Here is a 7,433-nt window from a genome sequence, read left to right as displayed (position 1 = left end):
GAATCAAAGGTCAACTGTTAGCTACTATGACCACATCACCAGGGAGACCATGCTAACAACAAAAAGACCATTCTGGAGTTTTATCTCTTCATGCTTAGTCACTTTTTCTTGAAAAAAAAAAAACAAAGGAATATTGTTCTTTTGTTCATAGAAAACTGAGACATTTTACGTAAGAGTTCATGCAATCCAATTAAGCTTCAAAACAACCATTCTTACGTTAGACCACTTCTATCAAAGCATTGCCTAAAGTCTCTATTGCCATGTCATTCAATTAAATCTATAAACTAAGAACATTCAAGAAAAAGTCAAATAAAATTTTCCCAAAATTCAAATTCGAAAAGGAGATATCAACGTCATTGTAAAGACATGTCACCACTTGGCTTCCAAAATATTTTGGTTATTAATCAAATATGAGTACCTTAACATCCAAATTCCTAAGGTGGTTGTGAAAAATATATTTTGCAGCTAAATTATGGCTGAATGATGATTAAAGATATAGATGAAAATAAAGTGTTAGTTTAGGGAACAAAAATGATGCGTTCTCAACCCTTGACAAACGCAAAGTCACACCATAGTACTCTAATTGCAAAGAATATATATGACATCCAACAGCCCGTACATTAGGCATAGTGGGAAAAATCACTATAAGCTAATCATCATTGTAATAGCTTTAGCAAATAAGACAACACTTTCTTTTGCATATTGTTGGTATTAAATTCATAACTATCAATCTCTACGCAATTGAATGAACTTTTGAGATTGGGTGGTACTGTTGTATAGACACAATCGACTATAACACTTCCATCTCCTGGTCAATTCTGTAATCAAAATTAGTTGGCAAGCAAATAGGATGACAGCACGAAAACTGAATAAAGAGAATGAATATTTTTTAACTTTGACAGTCTGCTCATTGGTTTTGGAATGGGTATCAAATCACTGAAGCATTAGACCATCAGTCCACTTCTTCTTATGTAGATTCAGCAGCATCTTCTCCTCAAGTTCATTCTTCCTGTAATTGATTGCTATCGAGTAATAATGTCTGTTCAACCCATGGATCAATGCATGGAAGATGGATGTCACCAAAGAATACAAATTGGTTAAGGTGCATTCAACAATAAACTTTGAGCAATTAGTGACATACTATGTTCATAATCTACTTACTTGTATGGACGGCTTGGTGAGATGCCCAAGATTGGATGTTGTCTCCCTTGGTTCTTGGCCAATCATCATGGTACTACTTTTTTATTTAAAGCTTCAAAACTCTACAAAACACAGTTGAGTTAGAAGAGAGGTAGGCATATAGCATAATCGGAGGGAGGGGGACGATAAAGAGTCAACTTATACACTAATATGCTACAAAATCATAAAAGCTTCCAAAGTACCAAAGAAAGGAGTTACTGGCACAATAAGCTGCAACTAACCCTCAAATATGAAAGAAATAGCAACATTGACCCAGAACAATCGCTCAAACTCATTTTTGGATTGTCAATAAACTTGGATATATCTTTAAGGAAAATATGAATTGTTAGAAATATATAATAACATGGATATGCTGATAAACTTCTTTCAGGCTTGTGGAAACTAATCTAGCAAGTAAGAAAATTGAAACTGATAGATGAAAACAATAAGCTGCAACTGACCCTCAAATATGAAAGAAATAGCAACATTGACCCAGAACAATTGCTCAAACTCATTTTTGGATTGTCAATAAACTTGGATATATCTTTAAGGAAAATATGAATTGTTAGAAATATATAATAACACGGATATCTTTGATAAACTTCTTCAAAGCTTGTGGAAACTAATCCAAACAAATAAGAAAATTGAAACTGATAGATGAAAAATGCTGAAAATCACATCAGTAAGTAAAAAGGCAATTAACCCCTCTTTCTTTGCTCCCTTTCTCATAGCAAATCACATAGGACCAGGATAAAGTTGAAGGAGATAAAATAAAATTCAACGTTTACAAAACAACTATGTTTTAAGTTTCTCCATAGCTACTACTTTTTTTTTCAAATAGTTGTAGACAAAATGTTTGAAATAATACCTGAAAATTCTTATAAGCCTCAGAACTAAAAGGTATCCAAACACAACCCTCCTCTCTTATTCTTTAATCGATTTAATATAACCATACTAAAAGAAGACTACACATATTATGTGTTTGTGAATGTTAACTTTACTATATGTCTTCATCCAAGGAACTATATCTTCAATCAGATAATTCAAAGATGTTTGAGAGCCTTAGTGCAAGGAAACTATATCCAAAAGTCAAAAGGAATTACTACTTATTATTTGTTTCCAAAATAGATATATTACCCCATATTCACCTACGACATATCGGTAACGCCGATAAGAGGATATTATCTTCTAAAGATAGTATTAGACACTGCTTTTTAGTATTTTAGGTTAGTCAGGATTTTTTATCATCACTTGAGAAACTTAGTATCAGACACTAACTTTTAGTATTTTAGGTTAGTCAGGATTGTTTATCGTCACTTGGGAAACTTAGAAATGGAGGTTTTTAAGCTGATCTAACCCATCTAATCATGTGGTTAATATATAAGAACTCAAGTTGGACTAATTAAGTACAAAAAAATATACAACCCCATATTGTAAAACCTAACAATACAAAAAATAAGAATAAAATTGATTAAATAACAAAGTTGGGAATCACTAAAGCAAAAGAAAATATGATACCTTCATTGTCTGAGCTTGTTGAGAACTGTTTGATCAATTCTAACGATTTAGAAATTTTGTTTTTTTTTTTCTTGTTTGTGAGTAGGAAAAAGCATGAGAAACAAAGAGAGAGGAGAAAGATTATGCAAAGAGTTCTTTCTGTTTTGATCAATGTCTAGCGGGTTTATGGAGAAAATTTAAAAGAGTACTTAGAATGAATAGGAAATAAGACAAATAGTTTTGTTCTTCGTGAGTAGGAAAAAAAGGAGAAGAAAAATAGATGGGAAGAATAGAAACAAATGCCGGGAGTTTACTTAATTTGTCGGATGTTGTGTTGCTCACAGAGAAAGAAAATCAATCCATGTGGGGTTGTGGATAGGGGAGTTGGAGTCATTACTTTTACCACTTGTATTCTTTAAGTATAGTTTTTCCCCATACTAAAATTACATGATATTTTTTGTCCACAAATAATGCTTGCAGAATTTAACCATGAGAATATCAGGTGAACTTTATACGACAATGAATTGGAAATTGAACGATTAAATTGAAAGTCTAAATTTTACCCAATGCCAGATTCACAAAACAAAAGGGTAGATATCACTAACCTTTTCAAGGCAAGGGGTAAATTGACATCAAAACAATGCCGAGATATTTGAAAAGGATCATATCCCACTTTATACTCCCAAGACCTAATCAATTCACATAAAACAATCATTGGAAGGAAAAAAAAAATATATCAAAATTGAATGAAAATTCAGGCCTCAAATAAATAAAAAAAAGTTCAACAAACAAAAAACTTGCCATGTCGTTGATAGGGAGGAAGTGAAGAAAAAGTAGGGTGTGAACTGAAAGCCAGGGTTAGCGCATCTTCATTTTGGGGAAGAACCAATTCAATAATATGAAAAATTGTGAATAATTGATTAGGAAAATTAATAAAACTTGCCTGACTTGACTTATACCGAGTTTAGGCCAATAAATTGTTTTTCCGAGAACGATTAATGGAGAAGGAGGCTATCCATGCACTTTTTCTACTTTTTAGTTTTTTTTTCTTCATTGTTTCTTGTTTGTGAGTATTAGTTATTCCTTCCTTTACGTAGGCTTTGGATGGGTTTTAGAATAGAGAAGTTTAGTGTTTTGTGTCGAAAGTTTGATTTCCTATTTAGTCTCCTGATTTTCCTTTTTTCTCTCTTGATTTTCAGAGAGAAGTATGCCATCCCGATTTCCCATGAGTAAAAGTGGGTACCCTCAGAGAGCGAGGGAAAAGAGATGCTATTATATATATATATATATATATATATATATATATATATATATATATATATATATATATATATAAAGAAATGGACATACACAATCAATAGTAAACCCCGGCATAATTGAGATATTGATCCGCACAATCCCATTAGGGTATGCTTTTCTCTTTATGTCTATCGCCTATCACTCAATTTCTAACCATCTTACTGTTTATTTATCCATATTTTTTTATGGATAAAACCATTGAGCTAGAGCAACATCAAAGCAAAGATAGCTTAGGTAGCCATTGATCACATACATGCATAGTCTGAATAGAGATCAATGTCGATACTTGGTAAGTAAAAATATAAACAAATATAAAAACTAATTGATGATCTAACATTGATAATTAAAAACCAAAATACAGTTGTTAAACATTGTGTACCTGAACAGTAGTTGATTGAAAGTGAAACGCTACTAATTTCAAGCTTGGGAGATCAATGTCGATACTAAGTAGCCAGTACTATGATGGAAAGGCGACAAATCTATCGTTTTGTTTTGCTGGAAACCAATTTAAAAATTAAAATAGAGAATTGGGTTTTAACACCTTCTACGGCATAGAAAAAAAAAATATTCGTAAACTAAGAAGTTAGTGAGAATATATATATTGAGAATATATATGGTGATTAAGGCTAAATATAGACTTATATCTAGTAGAGTTTTTATATAATTCAACATCTTTAATCTTTTCTAAACAATCCAATGACTATTGAAGGTGTGCATATAAAAAACCGCATGGATAAGAGCTTGAAAGAGCGGCATAGTTCAACCTTTAAAATTTTAATTAAGGGAAGTTTTTTTTTTTTTTTATTTATCAAAGAGGGGTAGGAGACTTTACTGAGTAGTGAGATAAGTGTTTCTGCCCTAGCAATCATTCTAACAATTCTATAACAACGCTTTGTGCACACATCGAAAAGGAGAATAAAAAACTTACTTTCAATAGTGATTTCTGATTTCTCGTGCTCTAGTTTGACATAATCAGCAAGTTTGTTGATGAGAATTGAGGGCAACAAAAAGTGATTCAACAATCTTACCCTTTGATCTTCGTTCTACTTTTGCAAAACTGATGAAGTGGAGAAGAAAGTGGTTTCGGTCGGAGAAGCGTTTTTGGGGTTTTGACATGGGTTAAAAAAAGTACGTGTATCGGTTTGGTAAAGTTGTTTCACTATTTCTCCTTCCTTTCCCGAAATTGCTTTTTCCTAAATTATCGCCAAGATAACGTGTTTTTTTTATAAGGACATGGTGATTTACAGAAAATTTCTAGGAGAATAAGGCTGGCAGGAAGAATAAATTGACTCTCCTTTTTTAAATCATGCCATTGACACAAACTCTGCCAGCTTTAAGAAGGCATCCTCAAAGAAACAGAGAATGCGGTAGACTGGTAGCACTTGTTGCTCATGAAAGATTTAAGACTATCTTATCAATAAAATACATAGAAAGATAAAATAAATAATAAGCTCACCTTGAGAAATTGCGTGTGCAGTACCAATTGATGAGAATGAGAAGGCATGAGGTGCTCTTTGTACACATGAATGTGGACACCCTTGAAAAGTACTCAAAATAATGAATTATCAGTATTTTGATTATTAGCAAACTCCAAAAGTGTATTCTAGCCTTTCTAGGTAATCTTTGAGGACATCTGGATGAAAGGATAGACACTTCTTGAGTGGAACATATATGGGATTAGTCCTTTTCATTTTTTTTGGGGGGATTATTCCCAAGGATACATTGCTTCTATCTAACATATCTAATAGCAACATGATTATCTCATGATGCTACCAACAATAAAAGAACATGGGCATAAATAGTACCTTTTCCAATGCAAAGAGTCGCATTAACAAAGAGATCAATGGCTTCACATTCAGGTTCATCAAAAGGATCTAAACATTCCCTGAAAATGCCTCCTTCAATATAGTGAATTGCAATTACATCATAATGAAAATGACTGAAGTTACAGAACAGCTATAAGATTCCTCCCTACAAAACAACGAACATTATCATATAACTTGATTAAACATCATATCTAATTTTTAATTTGTTCTTTGAACTCAAATAGTGTCCATAACAATTTGGCTAACACATTTAGCTTGCACTTACTCATAAGCAATGGGAAAACTGGTAGTTCCAAAGGTTTTTCAGGAGCCCCAACCATAACCAACTTCTCATGATTCTTCAGTAGACTGATCAAGGGCATTAGAGGGTGAACAGCAAAAACGGTGTCTATGATACCATCCAAGGTACCCATGGCAGCCTAATAATATACCAACAATATCGATCATTAGAGCATTATATGTAAGATCAGCAATATAATGAAGTAATGAACAACAAAAATAATTAATTTATCATTTTTAATGACAGAGCAAATTAGGTCTCTCTTTGGTCGGTTTTCAGCTTTGTGGCGTTGAGATCAACTAAGACTTTTAATTTTGGTAGCCATTTTTTTGGTGCACCCTTCTCGTTAGAACTTAGAATCATAAGTATTTGTTTACCTGCAACTGACCAAAAAGTCATCAGCACCAAGATGTTCAATTGCTTCTTGTTTCTTGCTAAGTGAAGTGTTGATCATCATGAACCTTCAAATCCAAAAAGCCTTGCCAAATTTAATAAACAACATGACCCAACCCACCAAGCCCTACCACACCCAAATGCATGCCGGGCTTGCTAAGTCCAAAGTACTTCATTGGACTATAAACAATAATCCCAGCACACAACAATAATGGAGCTGCTCTATCTAAGAGAATGTTGTTTGGAAAGTTAATCACAAAGTGTTCATCAACTACTACCATATCGGAATATCCACCATAAGTTTTAGTTCCATCGTGGTCAGGAGAATTGTAGGTAAGTATTATCTTGGTGCAGTAATTCTCTAAGTCCTTGGCACATCTATCACATGAGCGGCAAGATCCAACCATGCACCCTACACCGGTTTTATCACCTATTTTACATTTTGTTACGTTGCTTCCAACTTCAATCACTATACCAACAATCTCATGCCTACACCAAATAATTTTTTTATTATGGTGTGTTGGTGGTGATTGTGACTTGTGAGTGCTTCTCCGCTTATATCGCGATCATTTGTGATTGTATATTGAAATCTTAGAAAATGTCAGATTACCCAGGGATAATAGGATATGCAGCATTGCCCCATTCATTCTTAATGGAGTGAAGGTTAGAATGACAAATTCCACAAGTCATGGTATCTTCAGGGTAATATCATTGTCCCTGTTAGCCCTAAAAAAAAGCAGGTGCAATTGTGCACAATGGCTACTTATAATTTCTTCACAAATAAACACTTGACTATAGAAAAGACGTCCAAGTAGTACGGTTTAACCTATAATCAAGCATATTATATGATTGAAATATCGGATTAAGAGGTAAAAAAGCCTTTATACTTTGATTATTGGATTGTTGTGTTGATTGTTGAGGGAAAAAAAGGAAGCACTTGCCATCATCTTAGTTAGGTA

The 7,433-nt window shown here is 33.3% G+C and overlaps 1 pseudogene across 1 annotated transcript; it reads right to left on the bottom strand.

Moving 5' to 3' along the window:
- Window positions 1–806: 806 nt before the first annotated feature.
- Window positions 807–7,040, bottom strand: LOC147494989 (8-hydroxygeraniol dehydrogenase pseudogene; annotated as a pseudogene). Its single transcript, XR_015200336.1, has 8 exons — window positions 6,459–7,040; window positions 5,781–5,946; window positions 5,432–5,512; window positions 4,904–5,168; window positions 4,355–4,470; window positions 3,282–3,365; window positions 1,162–1,262; window positions 807–1,039 (listed from the first exon to the last, which is right to left on the bottom strand). The product of XR_015200336.1 is annotated as an 8-hydroxygeraniol dehydrogenase pseudogene (transcript).
- Between the last annotated feature and the right edge of the window lie 393 nt (window positions 7,041–7,433).

The sequence above is a fragment of the Coptis chinensis genome, chromosome 6 (genome assembly GCF_015680905.1).
Source record: "Coptis chinensis isolate HL-2020 chromosome 6, ASM1568090v1, whole genome shotgun sequence".
NCBI lineage: Eukaryota > Viridiplantae > Streptophyta > Magnoliopsida > Ranunculales > Ranunculaceae > Coptis > Coptis chinensis.
The sequence above is the reverse complement of the archived record's forward strand: the minus strand, read 5'-3'. Positions and strand labels throughout refer to the sequence as shown.